Here is a 20586-nt window from a genome sequence, read left to right on the forward strand (position 1 = left end):
GCTTATAAGACAAAGGCTCTCTTCTCTGTTGACACTTCTTGAAAGCTTTTGAAGTTCTTTGAGGTGCCTGGGGTAGGTAGCACTAGATAAATTCTTACTTTTTCCTTTCTTAGGAGGAATATAACAATGTATTCTCATCGTTGCGATGCACACACAGGATGTTAGTTATTATCCATCTCCACCTGCTTAATGTTGAAAAGGTGGGGGAAAAACCCACCCCTTCATTAAGCAGGTGGAGAAGGATAATAACTAACACTCTGTGTGTAAAATCTTTGCTTTTGTTTTCCTTGGGGGATACAAGCAGTGAAGAGCCCAGTTATTCAGAATTCCTAGTGTTTTTGCTTTCTACATATTATACATTTGAGCATATTTAATCTTAATCCAGGACTTCCATTTCCTTATTTCATTGTGGAGGGTTGACATGGTAACAATTGTTATTTCCCCCCAAAGAAAAAGAAGATAGTTATAAGAGGAGCTAAGAACATATCAAGTAGGTTACAATATTAAGAGTAACAAAATGGTAATTATAGATGACTATTAGAGAGGCTAGCACTTACCAGGTGCCTGTAACCACCTTCTGAGGACTATTATTCCCAGTTGCCTAGGAAATCAAGGCACTCCATTAGCTTTCTGTTGGCCCTGATGCTAAGGCAGCACCCACCCCTTGGTTTTGTGGGATTCTCCTGGCTCTCTCCTACCCTATACCCCATAATCCCACCTCTATGTTTCTATGCAGAACTGTCTGTCCTTAAATATTGTGTTTCCTACTTTCTTCTCCAGACCACTTTCTTCCGTCCTCCCATTCCCTGAGGCTCTTCTCTTTAAGGTGATGGCCAGGAAATCAGAGAAAAGAATGCATTGGCATATGAATGACTCTTTTTTTGCATTGGCATTGTATGAGAACACAGTGAAGGAACCCCAGGGTGTGCCTCTGATACACAGACAGTGCAGCACCTCGGGATGCAAAGATGCGCAAAAATATTTTTCAGACCCTATTAAATGATGTCCTATTGATGGCACTCATGGCTCAATAATCTGTTGGTTTTTTCATTAAGTAAATAAGGTGAGGGTTTGGGGCTCCTGGCCCTCACCCAGACTGGGTTTGCACAGACCTGAAGTCTGAGCTGAATTCTGCCATCTCTCCAGCAGCACTTAATTGTTTTTAATTATCCCTCCACTGAAGCTGAACCATCTCTCACCCAGGTCACACCACAGAACATGGCTCATAAGTTTTACGAGCCACCTTGTGTATCTCATCCATGTGTTCAGCCACCTTTTCTGACCGTGAACAATCCATCAGCCAGCTATCCCTGTCCCTGAAAGGGTCTGGATGCTGAAAGTGAGAACAAGCTGTTCTTGGTGTCACTATGTTGACAACCATTGTACCAGGAAGCCTGGAGATGAACTTGAGATTTGAATTTTAAATCTGAAGGTTGCATATGAATTGAACTTTGAAATGGTCTTCCTTATTTTTCACCTATGAACGTAATCAAATTTGAGAAAACTAAAGGGGTTTGGATTTCCTAAGTCCAATTCTTTTGCTAAGCTGTGAGTTCTCACTCTGAATCTCTAGTGAGATCTTAAGCACCAGGTCTAAGTCCTCAATTAAACTTGGTAAATACTTGTAAAATAAATGAAAAGCCCAATATTTATGGGCAGCTTGCATAGCAAGGGTCCTTACTTATAAGAGGATTAAACAGAAACCTATAAGATTCAAAACGTATCTTCCACTGGCCCTGTTCAGTATCTCAACATAGGTGTCTTCAATCCCTCCCTCCCTCCCTCTCTCCCTCCCTCCCTCCCTTCCTTCCTTCCTTCCTCTCTCTGAGTGAAGCTTAGAGAAGGGAGATGAAGAGTTCCCAAAGGGGCTCAATGGCTTAATTCTGAGAATTTTGACTTTTTTCCCTTTCTGGATTAACCATAAATGCATCCAGGAATATGTGTCTGTTTATCTGTAAAGAATACTAAGTCAAAATACAACTGATAGATACACCTCTCCTCACATAAAATGATTAGCTAGTTGTCTCAAGTAGGGCTTGGTAAGAGCAGTGTTTCCCAAAGAGGGTTATGGGTACCATAGATATAGGCAAGATGGTTTTTAGTGGTCCCCAAATTAATGACTTTTTATTGTTCTAGCATTTATTATTCTCTTCTATTGCTTGCAAGTGATACTGGTTTCCATTTATCAGTGATGAAAAGTTGACATTAAAAATGTATTTTAGTTAAGGAAAGTAAGTCATTAAAAGAAAGATATTAATAACAATACCAGGAAGTGATAACTGAAAATGTCAAGTCATGAAAGATGCTACATAAGTGATTAGACTTTGGGAATCTCTGGGATAGAAGATGCAGTGATTTGAATAAAGGCTACAGGGAGCTATAGAAGGCAAGGCACTCAGTGGAGGGTGTGGGTGGGATGGAAAGAAGCAGAGGGGTATCTACACCTGCTAGCATAAGAGCCTGCAAGGGAGTTGACAGGAGGCTGATGTCTGCAAGCAGTCCCCTTCTTGTGGAGGAGCAGTGGTTTCAGAGCGAAGCATGGTGAGGCCACCTGGTATGGTGAGAGAGACCTCCACAATCCTAAATACCCAGCTCCCTGGGGAATGTCTGCACCAGCCCTGGCAGCATAGAGCTCCAGGATTTTTTCAGCTGGCTATTTCCCTACCCGCTCCTACATCCCAACACCATTTCCCCATTTTCAGTTCCACCAGAGAGATTCCTCAAGGGCTTGAGTACTTCAGATGAAATGATTTTGACACCAAAATTGCTTTATGCTCACCAGAGAATGTCCTATCCACTTGGAAATAAGGCCTATTTGAATTCGTCCCCTTTGTCCTTCCAAATGTCACTGGATAAGGGAGAGGACTTGGCAGAAGAATGTAGTCGGTTTTGGCAGAAGCATCCAAAAGCCTCAGATCCCCTGATATACAATGTAAGCCATGGAAGTGTCCAGTCTTGGAGTCTGTGTGCTTCTGTGGGAGTGTGGGTGAGGGTGGGGTTATGGGTTTGGGTGCATATTTGTGTAAAGGGTGAAAAAGAATCTTTGTTGAAATAAAGAAAGGCATACAACAGGGAACAGCTAGACAGCCAACCCTGAGGGAGGGAGGGAAGGAAAGGGAAGACTGTAGACAACTCCAAATCAGTAAATGCAAATTGCAGCAGAAGGTTGACCTTTTACTGTAACTGGAGCCAGCTGCAGGTTGTAACCTCATGCCATTAATTATAACCCAGCATACCTCTGGTGGGCTCTCCCACTGGCCGTGATCTCTCTCATCCTCCCTCTCCACCACTTCCCTCCTTAGTTCCCACTCCATTGAAAGGCTCATGTTGCAGTCTGCACTTGGAGATGAAATGCCTTTAAAAGTAATGGGTCTTATAGGGCTGGAGTCAATTCTATACATTTCACTTTTTTGCAAAATAAATTATCTTGTGTCGAAGACTGAGATGATCAGAGAAGGTGCATTAAAAAAAATTCGCTGAAACTTAGATGAACAGGGTCCTTAACCAAAAAAGTAAAACATTCAACAGAGAATGGAATGTAATAATGCACCCTCACTCTCCTTTTGGAAAAGGTTTGCAAGGATTTTTGTTGCATGACTCGAAACCTACAAAAATACTATTTAAAAGTAGGTGTATAAAGGAAATACAACCCAGAAAAATCTGTGCACAGGTCAAGAAAGAAACTTGGATAATTGGTCTAAGAATAATTTGAAAATTCTGAGCCCTTCTTTCCGTTTCATTTCTTGTTGGATTGTTTTAGAAAATGAGTATTCACTTTGTGTGAGAATCTTTGGTTTTTACCTCAGTTAAAAGAATGGAAAACTGCAGACAGATGTTGTATACAGACAGCACTGGCTGCACATGACATGTGTGGTTGCACGGAGTCCTGTGCTTAGAAGGGGCCGAGTGTGGTGGCTTACTCCTATAATCCCAGCACTTTGAGGGGCCTAGGTTGGTGAATCCCGGCCAACGTGGTGAAACCCCGTCTCTACTAAAAATACAAAAATTAGCTTGGTGTGGTGGCGTGCACCTGTAGTCCCAGCTATTCAGGAGGCTGAGGCAGGAGAATCGCTTGGATCCAGGAGGAAGAGGTTGCAGTGAGCCGAGATCATGCCACTGCACTCCAGCCTGGTGACAGAGCGAGACTCTGTCTCAGAAGAAAAAAAAAAAAAAAAAAAAAAAAAAGAAGCGTCCTGCGCTTAGTTCAATGCTCTGCTGTGAACATCCTGAAGCCCTGAATAACCTGAAATGTATACCCCACATTTTCATCTTGTACATCATGTAGCCCTTCTGGTATAGAGGCACTGGAAAGTGAAAGCTATAAATGGCTGGTGAAGCCAATACAAAACTTGGAAAAGGTTGATGTCTTCTGGGCTAATATTGTTTGTGGAAGTAGTTAAAATTTAGAATAAAACAAATGTGCTGAGGCTGGTCTCCCCCTTAAAACACAAAGTTGTACAATTGTCTCAGCCATGTTTTGGTACTGGGAATAATTAACTGACCCATAGAACACCAGATTTCCCATAGTTTACTTTGTTAGCTTGTCCAAAGGCTGTTGATATTTTCCTATTTTAGTTCATCAGTTCCTATATTAGATAGACATCTAATATGATCATGATACTATTTTAAAATCGCATGAAATAGCAAAGTCTAAAACACAGCCATGCCCTCAGGAAAATTTCTCTATGGGGAATGATATAATTAAAAATTACGAAAACAAAGTTGGACACAAGCTTAAAAGAAAAAATGCATTGAGATACAACAAATGGGCCGGGTGCGGTGGCTCACGCTTGTAATCCCAGCACTTTGGGAGGCCGAGGCGGGTGGATCACGAGGTCAAGAGATCGAGACCATCCTGGTCAAAATGGTGAAACCCCGTCTCTACTAAAAATACAAAAAATTAGCTGGGCATGGTGGCATGCATCTGTAGTCCCAGCTACTCGGGAAGGCTGAGGCAGGAGAATTGTCTGAACCCAGGAGGCAGAGGTTGCGGTGAGCCGAGATCGCGCCATTGCACTCCAGCCTGGGTAACAAGAGCGAAACTCCGTCTCAAAAAAAAAAAAGAAAGAAAAAAAGAGATACAACAAATGTTTGAGAACAGAGGAAGGAACTATAGCTCTCATTGGGAGGATGAGCAAAGGCAACGAAGATCATGATATACGAAAGTGCGTGTGTGTGTGTGTGTGTATAATTTCAATATACAGAGAAGTGATCAAAGGATATTTTTGGAGCAAGGAATGATGTAAATAAAGATACAGGGAAGGGAGAAGAAATGGCATGTTCAGGCAGCAGTGGCTAGAACAGAGTGACTGGTGTTGAGAGGGAGGTGATATTGGAAAGGAGCTAAGGCCAGATCGTGGTGTGGGCAGTTTATTTAGTAACAACTGCTAATGGAAATGGGGCTAATGGAATAGGAGAAAAGTCATATAGGTCTACTAGTTTTTTTATACAGAAAAAAATAATCAGAAACTGTCACTTTAGTCTCGCCAGGTAATTGAGATTAGGGCCAAAAGAGACCATGCAGAGAATGTGAATGTCCCAATACAATCAGCTATGGTGCATTCTCTAACAGTAAGGATCCGTCTACCACATGATCTTACTGGGAGAAGGAGGAGGAAGAACCTTCTCATTCCTATGCAGTCTTAACACTGAGGTTCAACTTAGGACTTTCCCAAAGGTGAACAAACCTTGGGGACTATTCTTAAACACCTCCACCATTGGTTGGCTGCTTTTCTGTGTCCTGAAGATACTGATTCACTTTCCATAACACCTTCATTTGAATTGTTATGAAAGAAATATGTAAAAACCATACGAAAATGTTTGGAGTTGAAAACCAACAATGCACAGACTGTGTATTCAAAGCACTTACTTTGTATATAAAAATAAATGAATGGTTGGATCCATGTATGGGTTTATGCTGGTATGAAATATACCAAAGTTTTAACAGTGATGATGTTATCTTTACATGCCATGATTATGGGTGATTTTTATTTTGAATGATTTTCATTTTTGGCTTGATTTTGTTTAGTTTTTGAAGATTTTAGAGAAAAATGCATTATCACTGATTAGATTAAAATTCCATTTCGGGGGCATGGATGTATTTTGTATTAAATCCATCTGCAAAATGAATAATCATTTTAGAAAATATTTTATGATGTTGCAGTGTGTCCATCCTGAATCTTTAGTGCCATGTGGTGCAGTGCGTCATGATTCAGTTTATTAGGAAGACCAGTAGGTACAATGCTGAATAATCTGTTGTTGCTTGACTAGCATAGCAATGTATTTGGAATTTTTTTCTTTACATCATTTGTTCTACCTTTAGTTTTATAAAAATATTTTCCAGGCTACAATTTGACAGTGGGATTTCAAGTTGTAAAAAGTTCCTTTCAAATTTTGGATGCAGAATTTACTATTGCCCCAGGATTTCTTGGAAGAGAATTAGAAGAGTCTGTTTTTCTTATGAAACATATTCAAAGAGATGAATTACTTTTCCATGCAATAAACTGAAGTAAAAAGTGAGATGCAATATCAGTGATGACGTGACTGCTCATTTGGAGATGTCCCACTCAAGCAGCTCAAATCATTTCCTGTGTTATGTCTTGGGCCAAAAGTATACTGAAAGAATATAATTTCAAAAATGCAATGTGTGCTGTGAGAATGTCAACTATTGACAATGTATTCAGCATATTTGTATATTAATTTGAATTTCATCCAGGTTCACATACTTGTTCTAGGTATTTTTAATTGTGATTATATTAGTAAGTTATTTCTAATTCCTAAGTGGTTTTTAGTTGATTATATATGTCAATAAACATGTAGATGTTAGATTGAGCCATATGATATTATAGGTAAGCTTCTTTGTTACTTATTTTGATAAATCATGAAATGTTTACATTTTGCCCCATATACTTTGTAATTTCTTTATATATTTACATGTATTGTACATTTTCTGAATTATTTGATATAAGTTGTGTACATTGTCCCCTCTTACCTCTAAATGCTATAGTCTGTATTTCCTAAGAAGATAAGAAATTAGGAGAGATTTTCTAAGAAGAGATATTCTCTCTTCTACCCACAGAACCATTACAAAATAAGAATATCTGACATTAATACAATGCTTTTATTTAGTTCATAGTCCAAATTCATATGTTTTCAATTGTCTCAACAACATCCTTTATAAATTTTTTTTCCTGGCCCAGCATCCACCCTAGGGTCATGCTCTATATTTGTGTCTCTGTAGTCTCTGTTAAATTAGAATGGTTGCTCCGCCTATCTTTGTCTCTCTTGACCTTGTTATTCAAGAGTTCAGGCCAGTTGTTTTGCAGAATGACTCTCAGCTTGTGTTTGCCTGATGTTTCCTTATGATTAGAGTCAGACTATGCTTTTTATAAAAAATATCACAGAAGTGATGGGTGCTGTTTTGTCCTTCTCAGATCATCCTACCAAGAGGTAAAATATATTAGTTTGTCCCAGTGTTGGCGGTGTTAACTTTCATCAGTGATTAAGGTGGTCTCTGTCAAGTTTCTCCACTGTAAAATTCTATTATAAAGTTATCCTTTATAAGCAATAAGGAATTTGTGGAGAGTTACTTTGAAACCATGTGAATATCCCAATCCTCATCACACTTTTACTCATCCATTGGGGATTTTCTAACCCCGTCATTCTGTTTGCCTTTGTTGATTGGCATTGCATTGTAAGGAAGAGGTTTTTCCTTCTCCAGCCTGTGTTTATTTGTGTATTAATTTATTTTTGTAAACATAGTATTCAATACATTGCATTCTTCACTTGATCTTAGCCAAAAAGCTGAGAAGTGATCATTTTGATTTAAAATGGCAATTTTATGTGGTTCAGCCAAATACTTCATGTTACGCTTTTAGACTGGCAACATACCCAGCATGTATCTTCATAGCTCATTATATTTTCAATAATTAAAAAAATATATATTATTCATTGACTTATTCTAAATTATGGCACATTCTTTACTTGGTGACTATTTCAGTCTCAATTTTGATTGTCAATATTAAAACCTCTATTCATTCCCTTTACCCAGAATAACACATTTCACTCAGCCTGTGTTGAAACAGCTGTAAGGTGAGCCCTTAGTGTCAGCTAGTCTATATTGAAGGCAGTGTGAGTTGTGGATGTATAAATATGAACAATGTTTTTAATGCTCATTCAAATATTTTGTTTTCATGAAGTCCCTGTTCTGTTTTTAAAACTTGAAGTCGATTACCATAATTTTAGGGAGGATAGAAATAATTTGAACTCATCTGGTAAAATTAAAAACTGTTCTATTTTTAAAACTTAAAGTTGATAACCATGATTTTAGGGAGGATAGAAATAATTTGAACTCATTTGGTAATAAATGCAGGATGCAACCTTCTCCTTCAGCCAGTTTATCTGCACATTTGTGGTAAGTAGTTGTCATTTTTCATAACAGTGGAAAAAATAGAAGTATTAAATATAATTATTCAAAAGAATTGTCCCCAAATTGAATGAATGTGTTTTAAGTTCCAGTTACCTTTTGTTTTATGTCTATAATCTAAGACATGTAAAATGGTAGAAGATTTTTTGAAGATTTTTGTATCTTCAACATTTCTTGAAGATTCTACATGTCTTTTGAGATTCTGCATGTTGTCTTTAAACAGATCTCATCAGAGTTATATTTCTTTAATAGTGAGTCTTATATATTTAAATTAAGAAAATAAAGGCACAAAATAGTCATTCATAATATAAAAATAATACAGTCATACACCAATTAATGGCATTCCAGTCAATGACAGATCAAATATATGACCGTGGTTTCTTAAGATTATAATATGGCATTTTTTTCTATACTTTTCTATGTTTGGATACACACATACTTACCTATCATTACAGTTGCCTATAGCATTCAGTACAGTAACAGGCTGTAGAGGTTTGTAGCCTAGGACCAATAGGCTATACTACATAGTCTAAGCGTGTTGGAGGGCATACTATCTAGGTTGTGTAGATACACTCTATGATGTTCACACAATGAAACACGTAAGGACACATTTCTCAGAAGATATCCCATTGTTAAGTGACATATGATGGAACTACCTACATTGTAATTTTTATAAGGATTAAATGAGATATTTGTAAGACACATAGCTCACGTTTGTTACTTATTACATAAAATGTTAGCTATTTATTATTACTCTAATTCTTAATATAGCAATTGCTACGGATCTTAATTTCTTTAAATAAAACCTCAAAAGGTAATTTCTGAGTGATATAAAAAGAAATTGATGTGAATAACTGTTGCATGGAGTAGTTGAGAGAATACAAAATTTCAGTGTTAGGTTGTGTGTTCCATTCATCCCATTGGGTTTTAATTCCAGTTACAACACTTATTAGTTGACAGGGAGGCCAGTTTCACAATTTCTCAGTTAACCTATCTTTAAGAGGTGAGGTATGAATAATAGCATCACTTTTGTATCAAAGAATGTCTCAAGTGGTCCAGCCAGAAAAGGTTAATAGACAAGAGAGCCCTTGGTGAATATCTGGAGTAGAGATCAGAGAATCAGAGAGGAGAGACAGGAGGAGGAGGGGCAGAGTGTCCTTGTGGATGGCAGGAGGTGGTCCTGACTAACGTTGCTTGTGGAGACATTATCTCTAAAGTGAAATGCTTTACAACTCTTATAATTTTCAGTGGTGGGCTAGCTCCATTTGAAGAGACTGGCCAGGCCGGGTACAGTGGATCACACCTGTAATCCTAGCACTTTGGGAGGCTGAGGCAGGTGGATCACTTGAGTTCAGGAGATTGAGAGCAGCCTGGACAACATGGCAAAACCCCATCTCTATTAAAAATACAAAAATTAGCTGGGCATGGTGGCAGGTGCCTGTAATCCCAGCTACTCAGGAGGCTGAGGCAAGAGAATCGCTTGAACTTGGGAGGCACAGGTTATAGTGAGCTAAGATCGTGCCACTGTACTCCAGCCTGGGTGACAGGAGCAAGACTCCATCTCAAAAATAAATAAAGAGACTGGCCAAAATTATACTCTGAGGACCTTTGGGCCTTAGTTTCCTCAACTGTGACATGGAGAAAATTTCTGTTTATAGAATTGTTGTCAGGACTGTGTACTTGATACCTTTTAGGTACTCACAAACAGTCCTGTCAAGCACCTACTGTAAGTCAATAACCCAGGCTGTTTTCTGACTCACTCCACTTCCTGACATGGCTGATGTCTTAGCTCTACAGACACACGTTTGGGTCGGTTTGTTCATTTGGTTGTTGCTTGTCCAGGTTGAAGGCAGTTTGCACGGGAAGTAGTAGCTTGTGTCCAGGGAAGAAATTGTGAAGGGATCACAGGTGGCAGTAAGCAGGAAACTGGATGAGCAACGGGTTAAGAATTGGTAGTGTTTTGGTAGCATTCTCACAAAAGAGGAAGATTTGATTGTTGGAAGGACCCTTGGAAGATGAAAATGTTCTTTGGAAGTGTGATTACAACAATAGAATGGGAAGATGAGGAGGTAGAGATAGGAAGTTGGATGATAGAGAAAAAAATCTTGTAACTGAGCGAGGGAGTTATTGAGTAGGATAAACTAAGGAACAGAACCAAAGGAGAGGAACAGAGATGGAAACCTCGGTAAGGAAAAAGCTTCAATGCTGGAAATAAAGTACAGTATATTCCATTAACTGCTCCAGCTAGTCCTTGGTTGAATTCTAGTTAAAATAAAATATTTTAAAGTGTGAACAGACATTTCCTTTAAATATCCACATTTACAACTTTTCTACGTAAAGTCCAAGGCTTTAACCACAGTATGATAAGCGTAGCCAGGTATCATTAATCAGATTAGATTTTTATGTTAAACTTTTCTATGGCATGAAAATGTATTTTACAAAAAAAAATTTGTGTCTGATTTTCTCAGATTTTCTATGAAATAAAAAATATAAAAAATTTGTCTTTATTGGAAAAATATTGCCCAACTTTTAAGACTTTATATTTTAAAAGTATGAGAATGAGATTTATTGAGAAAAGGCTGAATGTGTCCTGGGAGACTGAAGGCCTCGATCTTAGCCATTGGGCTATGACTCATTAGCTATGAAATTATGAATGTTCTCTTCCTGCTAAAATAAGGGTGATTATAAGGTTGATGAGCTTTCCAGATTTGATAGTGGAAGATCCCAAGTCCCCTCCCCACCTTGGTGAAGATCCACAGACAAGTGTGATAAGAACACCTGGGTGTTCCACACGGTGGGTGAGCCAGCTGGAAGGTTCTAATCTCTCTGATATCTCCTGGGCCACATCAACTTTAAAATTTTTAACAATAGTTGGGCATAACAATTATTCTTCAGACAGTCTTATCATTCCTTTTTAAGTGCAGTTAGGACTGTAACAGGCACTATCAAAAATCTGAGGCTGCATTGTGCAGAGTTTAGAGGTCACATACACAATGACACTTATTTGCTCACTTTCTCCATACTCTGTTTGAATGCCTTAGGGAGATTGGGAAATTTAGGGTGAGTTAAAAATAGGTGCCTTGGTTTGTCTACTTGTTTACAGCTGTTCTAAAGATGTGGTTTTTAAATAAAGATAATTCATTTTAATTGAATATTTATAATAAATGTTACTAAAATGTAAAAATCAGAATTCCAGACATTACAGATTTTATGTTTCTTGCCAGTTGAGTTTTAAAGAATGGATATAAAATATCAATGAACATGGAAAAACAAATCCTCAAAAAGTCTGCATTTAGAGATTAGCATTTTTAGAACACATTCAGCATTATAGCATTTCTTCTTTGTGGCATTATACTTTCTAAAACTTTGCATTAAGTGTATTTAACACAATGGTTTCAAAGAGGCAACAAACGATATAAACAAAGCAACCATACATTTTTCTTTTGTTTTTCAACAAAACTTTATTTCCCTCAACGTTAACATTTCTTCCTTATGAGCTATTAGTTAACTCATGTAAATTGGAATAAACTAGCTAGAAGGTTCAAAGACATAGGTTCTAGTTGGACTCTCTTCTACATCTTAAATCATTTAAATGCTCCATTCTCAGCTTTCTTACCTATAGAATGGTCTGGTGGAATAAGAAGATCTATATAGTTCCTTCTCTTCTGACATCCTATGATTTTACTAGTCTTTGGCTATGGACAAACAGCAGAGTTTCATACTCATGAAGGCAATTTAATCAATATGAAAGGCAATCTGGATCATTTACCTCAACATTGACTTCATTCATTCATTCATTCATTCATTCATTGATTCTTAGCCCTGTCTAAGCAGGACATCAAAAAATTTGGCTATAAACTTATAATTGTTCCTCTCTACAGAAATCTTTAGTAAAAGGTGAAAGATTTGTTCGTTATGAAGAGAAACCAGAGCATATTGGCTTTATTTTTAATTGTATGGTAGAAATTATTTTTCTTTTTGGTTTAGCTGGATAATTGCTTGAATACTTTCCAGGACTATTTGGCAGCAGAATTTCAAATTTCAACTTCCATATTATCTCATTGCCATTACACTCCATTGACCGCTAATCCTGGTCTGAGGGCCTTTCTCTTTTTTAATTTAACAAGTATTCTGAATACAGAAACTCATATGAAATTAACAATAACAGTGAAAAATGAATGCACCCATTCCATTTTGAGGATGTGTTTGGTTCTGGTGCCTGTTTTTATTGCATCTTTAATGTGTGTGGTATCTGTGTCAGTTAATCAAATTGCATGTGGAGGAGTCTATGACTGCTTTTAAACCATGTCTTCCCTGTTATATGAACCCCTAGTTTTAGTCAGTCAGGGAGATGGATTTGAGACTGAGCTCTCTCCTTGGCTGCAGCACCCAATTAAAATCTTTTCTTGGCAATACATGTCATCTCAGTGGTTGGCTTTCTGTGTGGTTGAGCAGCAGGACCTAGACCAAACCCTTGGTGTTTCAGTAACATGCCCCAGAACTTTGCTAGATCTCAGATTGTCATCAATTGTGCAGTCCAAGAGAGGAAGAACAGTTCATAAGAGTTCTATAAAGACTGTGAGATACTTTGTTTTACAACCTGTATCTTTACGTGAGAGTTAAGTCTCCAATTCCCTTTCATCAGAATCAAAATGTTTTGGTTATCAATTGTTTGGTTATCAAAATGTTTGGTTATCAATTGTTCTATGTACACTGCATTTCACTGTCTCAACAAATGATGGGACTTAACTATATAAAGAAAGCTCTCCAAAAGAGGGGTTCAAGGGAGGAGTTTATGATCATCCACCTCAAAAAAAATCATTACTTCACATCAAAAGTCTTAAATGAACTTAGAATGTTGGAGGGAATTTCAGAGACATCTGGTTCAACCTACTCACTTAAAAAATGTAGAAATTGAGGCCCAGCATGGGTCTCTTTGTGAAAAGAGCTCAACCTTAAGGCTTTAGACATGAAGTCCAGATCTTTTTTGCCAAAATATGTAAATTTAATTCTTAAGAATTCTTATATTAGTTATTCTTCTATTAATAGTATTTAATACAAGACACCTCAAATGTGCAGTTCAAGGGACAGTCCAGAGTTTTTCATTTTTAAAGATATAAATGGTGAAATCAAATTGGAAAAATATAGCTTTTACTTACAAATGTAAAGATACTTAATTTCATTGACAATTGTATCAGTACTAATCTATGTCAGTATATTTTGCTGGTGAAGTTGTATTGAGGGGAAACTTTTCTCTTGGAACCGACTAAGTGTAAATGTAGCAAAATGACCCTGTGGTGTTCTCTCTGCATAAAAATATCAGTGGGTGTCAGCCTACAGACAGGACTTGGGTCATCAGTTCAGATTTGTAGCAGTTTTTGGGAAAGTAGCTATGGTATGAAGAGAGCAGAATGATTGAGACAATTAGGTTGAGGGTTATCAGGTTACATTGCTGCCTTAAATGTGATTAATTCCAACAAGCCAGTAATAATGAGACTTAGTCTATGGATTGTGACTTTTATTCTTGCTTGTTTTGGGAGAAGCATGATACTCTATCGAATATTGAATTAACAGTAGCTGGAGCAAGAGGAGAAAGGAGGTGATTATCTAACCAAACATTTAAAACAAGAGTGAAATATATTATTGAAAATATTGACAACATAATTTAAAAATCTGTAAGTGATTATAATAAAGCTAGTAATTTTCTATTCAAATTCAGCCTTCTCAAGACATAGACATTACTAATGTTCATTCAGCAATACTAAAAAGAATCACAGAAACCAAGGAAAAATGCCTTGTATCTGTAATAATACTAGTTTCAAATAATATCTAAATTTGTTCTTAGATCAAAGGATTTTGAAGAAAAAGATGTACAGGGAATTTGCCTGATGCTACCAATAAAAAAAGGTAAGTCAGATGTGTTTATATGATCATTTAATAAAAAACAATCATCTCAAGACCCAGATTTTTTTTTTTTTCCTTTTTTGGCTTTCTTCTCCTTTATTTAGACCCAGGTCTAAAGTAGATGCTCAGAGAAATCTCCACATATAAGTTTTTTTTCTATTATGAAAGAGAGATGACAATATTCAATATTTTTATAACATTAGTGAATAAAATTATTTATAAAATTTTGATGTTCTAATAAAAGATACTAAAAAACACAACCAAAAGTTTGTCAAGATTATAACCTAATTTGCTATTGAGAAAATGTTAGCCTTCTAAATCACTCCGTAGGAATTTTATTGATTTGTTCCCATTTTTATTCTTCTTTTCTATTCCTATTTTGTGTTGCTGCTTTTACCATCTTGTTATTATCACTAACCCAAGAGATCTAACCTAGGTTAATCTTTGTAAACAACAAAGAGAATGACACATATACTGAGTCTGGTCTCATTTGCTTATATGCCGCTGACATTTATTTTTATAATAGCCATGTGGAAACTTCTCTTGCTTTCTCCCAAGATTAAAACCACACAAAATATTTATGATTATTTTTAGGTTTACTCTGTTGATACTGTAGGTTATAGACAGTGTGAACTTCAGTTATTTAATGTAAAAGCATGTTTCAGTTTTATATTTTGCATAATTCATGTAGTCAGGCTTGATTAGTGTAACTGTGTTGAAATTTGTGTTTAGTTTAGGGCCAGCATTTCAAACATGTTTGGTTAACATTGTTGATGTGAACAATAAAGCAATCAATCTCTACTAATTCGTGTCCACATAGAAATAGATAATTACATGCGTGGGAAGACAGGACCATGAACTATTTGGTTGATGCTATTGAATATTAATGGGAGAATTAGAGCAATCAAGAATTATCCTTACACTATTTTTTCCAAATACTCCAGAGGTCAATGAGCATAGAAATGTGAACATGTCATTTAACATGTTTGGTTCATATTATCTGTCATATACACAGTTGATATCATGATAGTTTGATAAATAATTCAGCAGTAGAGTGAAAATGATCTTTTCTTTCTGTATCCACAGCCAAACTCTCCAGACATTTTAAAACTAACTTTCAAAATTTCTAGTATAGACTTTTCTAATGTAATACTTCCAGATACTGCTGACAGTGACTGTGTCTTTCCAGAATCATATAATTAAAGAAAAAAAAAGTAAATTTCCTCCAACATGCTTTTTAAAGTTCTATAAAAATTTCAGTATGGGAAGGAAAAGTAAAATACTGTTTTATCCTCTGTGCTTTTACTGGATATTACTTTTCCTTGGCGGTCTCTTATCTTTACTTGGCTAATATTCCTGGTCTTTCTTAACTGTAAAATCTGAATCTCCAAAGAGGTGATTCATTTTACTGGGTTCTTTGATTTAAAGTTGGTTTTTTGTTTTACCCTGAACCTACTTTACCTGCTCTGAACTGAACGCAATACAACCTTCCTATTGTATAATTTTCTTTGGGTTCATAACCTTAGTGTCCCTTATGGCTTATTCCATAATGTTCTTGTCACATTTTATGTTTCCTTTGGTATCAGTGTTCATTGTATTCAGAAAGTTCTGACTCTGTGAAATTGAGTTGTTTGGAAAGTTGTTTGGAGAGAATCTACTGTTTCTCTCTTAGAAAGCTCCTCAAGACCTTATTGAGGCATGTATTGCAAAGAGCTAGTTTAGATTCTTTGGGGACCTCATTTAACTTCCTATCATTTATTATAGTCTTCTGCAAGTGGAAAGCCATCTAGGAAAACAGGTAAGAGAGGCTGAAATATTTACTGTGGTGAGATGGGATGATATTCTCTATTCATAGATGGTTTATTTTGGCAGGTAGTGATTCTTTTTCTTTTTGTTTTTTCCTCACTCTCAATATACTTGGTGCCATATGGTAGATCTTAGGCTAAAATATCATAAGTACAAATCATGTCTCTTATTTTGGAGTTAGATCTCTCTGTATCTTTGAAGGAAAAAGAAAGTAATGCGTATTTAATATCAAGATGAAACATTAGCACTACAATAAAGTTCATTCTTCATTCATCCACCTATTCATTAAAGAGATATTGGGTTTCTACTATGTGTCAGGCTCTATACAGGTGTGGTGATATAAAGATATTCAAGACATTGTTATTGTTCTTAAGAATCTCTTTGACAAATGGAAAAGTTAAGCATGTATAAATACAATGCAATACAATGCACCAAAAATAAGATACACAAGTTTTCTTGGGATCACATATTTCTGTCCACATATTTTGGTGAGAGGTTTGAGATTGTTCTCAGCTAATAGGTTCATCTAAGAATTTCCTTATGCAACCCCCAGACTGAGAAAGATGATTTATGATCTTTTAAATTTATTATTTCAGGGCTTAGTGAAAGTCAGGCAGACGTGGGGGTTTGGGCATTAGGTCTGTGGTATTGGGTGCGTGTTAGACAGTGGGTGTTCTTATTCCTGCTCATGCCTGTGGTCATCACAGTTACCAGCCTTATGTTGACACTGGCTGGAGTTCTGTGTCTGTGGCCCTTAGGCAACCCTGACTTGGTTAGCCTTAGTTTCAGGGTTTCAGATGATCACAGACATAATCGTCTGTCATTGCAGATGCTGTTTCGGTATCTAGAAATGCCTGCGTTCCTCCACCATGAAGTCCGTAGCTCTCATGTTCTTGCCGCCATGTAGTTAGGGTGATCATTTTCCCCTGCACCTGCCATCCTTGTTCTTCCTACACCTGGTTTTCACTGTAAGCAAGAAGTTGTCATTGAGAGACTTCTAGAAGTGGCTGAGACTTGGGAGATGTGCTGACCCATGGGTGGGGTTAACCTTTTTTGTTTCAGAGAAAAGCAGCATCAACCAAAATGGGGATTCCTCTGAGCCATTATGATGGGGCTTTTAAAAATTGAGCCACCTAATTGCATGGAGGCAGAACCATGTTTGCTGGCTCCTTCATCTAAGAAGTTGAATTTTGACAACATATTTTCACTTCACTTTGGTGTCTGATAAGAATGATCAGATTGGATCTGATTTTTCTTGTGTGAAGAAGACCCCTTAAGAAAACTCTGACCATACCTCAAGCCCAGTAGGTCGTCTGTTCTCCCTTTTTAATAAAATCCAGTGCCAAATACAGGTGAATGAGGGATGGCAGCTTCAATGAATGGTCTGATCCTATAAAAACACTGAAGTTCCAGATAAAAGTGAAGACAGACAATATTTGACCACTTATTTTGTTCAGTAGAGATATGCTTTAATTCATCTGATTTTATTTCTTCTCGCCATTAGAAATTATAAGCTTAGAATGTTTGGGAGAATCAGGGATTGTGTATTGAAATTGAGCTAATTCTATTAACATCCTTCACTGTTGACAAAAAAATATATACTTTGAGATATATAAAGGCTGATGATTGTTTTGGGGAAAATAAAGAAAATTTCAACATATCAGAAGATATTAAAAATTATACTGAGCATGAATTTTTCTGTGGTAAGAGACCATCTGATTATGAAACCCTTTCATGAAAGGTCTTTCATAAGAACACCCCAGTTGCTAATCTAGATCTTATATGCACAGGTCTGTGCTTCTCTACAATATAACTACTATTTTTTTCTAATTACTAGCATCTATCACTTGAGAAACCCTCCCTTCTATTCAGTGGATTGATCTGCCCCAGTATTTTTCTGCACTATTCTAGCAATGTTATGCAACAAAACCCTATAAACGGCTGGTCTTCAATATGTTTTGACCTATGAAAATGGAAATTTTCATGTGCTTAAAGTTTAAAAACTTCCTGAACACTGTCCAGAGTAGTGTTCCAGATTTTATATGAACAGAGATGAAAATGTGTTTTTTTTTTTTTTTTTTTTTACAAACTTTACAAAGGATTGGCACTCTAGGTCCTCCCGAGGGGTTGAGGTGATGTGGCCTCCCCAAGCGTGCATCTTTTCCAGCTTTACCAGTGTGAGTGGAAATAGCTTGCAGACATGCTTGTTTGTTTATTCATGTCCAGCCAACAGCTGTAGGTGCACATGCAAACCCACACATGCACCCACATACATTTTGAGGGCAAATGTTAATTCATTTAGCAATAGAGAGCAAGAGAAACATGTTTTTTTTACTGCCTATAATTTGAATGGTAGATTCTTTCGCAAATAAGCTTGTAACTAACTTTTTATGGAGAGCTGTGCTGGTTCTGTTCATTCGCCTCCCTGCTTTCAATGACCTGTCCAAAGATTTGAAATTGATATGTCTAAAGAGAGGACCCTTCATTATCTTAGGCAGGGCCCATCTACTACTTCAGTTTCTTCTTAGTGGAGATGATGACAAAAGAGTATGGTGATGCCTTCTTTAATTAAATTTGAGTAATGGCTGTTAGTGGTTACAGCTCAACAAGTAGTTTGTCCAGGGTATTTTAGGAAGAAAAACGCACATGTATTTCCTGCTTACTTTAATTGTTCTTTTCTGTACTATGAGGTTGATGTATTGACTTTTTCTTACTAATGACATTTGGCCACATGCAGATGCCCATTCAGCTATTCAGTAAAGACAGATCCCCAAGTCCCAGTCATGACTGCAAAGCAATAAAGGAAATTTCAGATTATTTGGAAAGCATTGTTTGATAGGTAACTGAGCTTTTTCTTACACATCGCAGAATACACATCACAGAAGCAGCACAGCAAGGAGGAAGAAGATGATCTGGGAGACGTATATTCTGGCTTTAGGTTCTGATCCTTCTGATTACTATGTGGGGAAGATTTGGGCAAGTCACTGAGACACTTCAGTCTCAGTTTCTTGACTGATTGTGAGGATTAAATGAGGGAATAACAACAGTTAATATCTGTTGAGTGGGCAGGGCATGGTGGCTCATGCCTGTAATACCAGAAACTTGGGAGGTTGAGACGGGCAGATCACCTGAGGTCAGGAGTTCGAGACCAGCCTGGCCAACATGGTGAAACACCATCTCTACTAAAAATGCAAAAATTAGCCAGGCTTGGTGGCACATGCCTGTAATCCCAGCTACTCTGGAGGCTGAGACAGGAGAATCACTTGAATCTGGGAGGTGGAGGTTGCAGTGAGCTGAGATCATGCCATTGCACTCCAGCCAAGATGACAAAAGTGAAACTCCATCTCAAAAAAAAAAAAAATCTGTTGAGCACCTTCTGCTATATGTTTTAACTCACTAACTCCCTACTCACCCCTATGAGGCAGGTACTCTTATTATCCTCATTGTAAGCATGAGGAAACTGAAGCACAGAGAATGCGGTAACTTGCCACAAAGTGAAGGAACCATGATTGGAATCCTTCGTGTCCCGCTTTAGAGATAAGAACTTTGTCACTAAATTTTGAGTGACTATACAATGTGTACTACAAGGCATAAAGCAAATAGCAAATGTAGCATATGCAGGCTCTAGCTTGACTGCTAAAACTATTAAAGTGAACAAAGCAAGCTCACCTTCAGGCTTCCCTTTGCCTTCTTTTTCTTTGACTATATATCTGGCTTTCTTTGATATATTTCTCCTGTACCAATTTATAAAATTGCGATTTTTTTTTCCCCAAAGATTCAGATCAGAGTGTGAACTGCTGTGTAACTCTTAAGTTCCTGTTATAGCTCTTGCAACTTAGGTAAAGCGGGCTCTCAACACTACCTCACCCAGCTTTTGGTCCACAGTTCTCAAATGTTCCCAGTGTCCATAACCAGTGGCCATGAACAGTATAGCTCCCTTGAGGCCTTTTTGCTCCTTCCTTCCAATTGAGCCACATTTTCTTGGAAACTTGTCTTCTGACTCATTCTTTCCAACTCTAAATACTTACCTACTTACTTACATATCAGGGCTACATACTTAGTTCCTAAGTTGGATACTCTAAAATTACGATGGTGGAACTTTTGTGCTGCTTCTCCTGGGCAATTCGTATGAATTCATGAGAAGTCTTTTGGAAACGGCAGTGGAAAAAACACAAGCTTTGGGGGCAGAGGTAGGTTCAGATGTTGTCTGCCGCTTCTTAGCTCTGTGCCCTAAGGCAAATCACCTAACTTCTCTGACTCAACTTTATCTGTAAAATGGGGATAATAATAATAACTGGCTTACACATACTGAGTATTTGTCAGGAGGCAGGCAGTGGGCCAGGCGCACAGATTATGTTGCATGTTCATCACATCATCCCACACCGTAGGTTGGTCAGGAACCTGAAGCTTTGAGAGGATAAACACATTAGCTAAGGTCTCACAGCCAGTAA

At 37.4% G+C, this 20586-nt stretch overlaps 1 non-coding gene across 1 annotated transcript; it reads right to left on the reverse strand.

The window, feature by feature from the left end:
* Positions 1-12243: 12243 nt before the first annotated feature.
* LOC135277264 (U5 spliceosomal RNA) lies at positions 12244-12360 on the reverse strand. The gene has a single exon (XR_010344882.1). It is a non-coding gene; the product is annotated as a U5 spliceosomal RNA (small nuclear RNA).
* Between the last annotated feature and the right edge of the window lie 8226 nt (positions 12361-20586).

Source organism: Aotus nancymaae, unplaced genomic scaffold (genome assembly GCF_030222135.1).
Source record: "Aotus nancymaae isolate 86718 unplaced genomic scaffold, 86718_ANA_hifiasm-v0.15.2.pri h1tg000003l, whole genome shotgun sequence".
NCBI classification, from domain to species: domain Eukaryota; kingdom Metazoa; phylum Chordata; class Mammalia; order Primates; family Aotidae; genus Aotus; species Aotus nancymaae.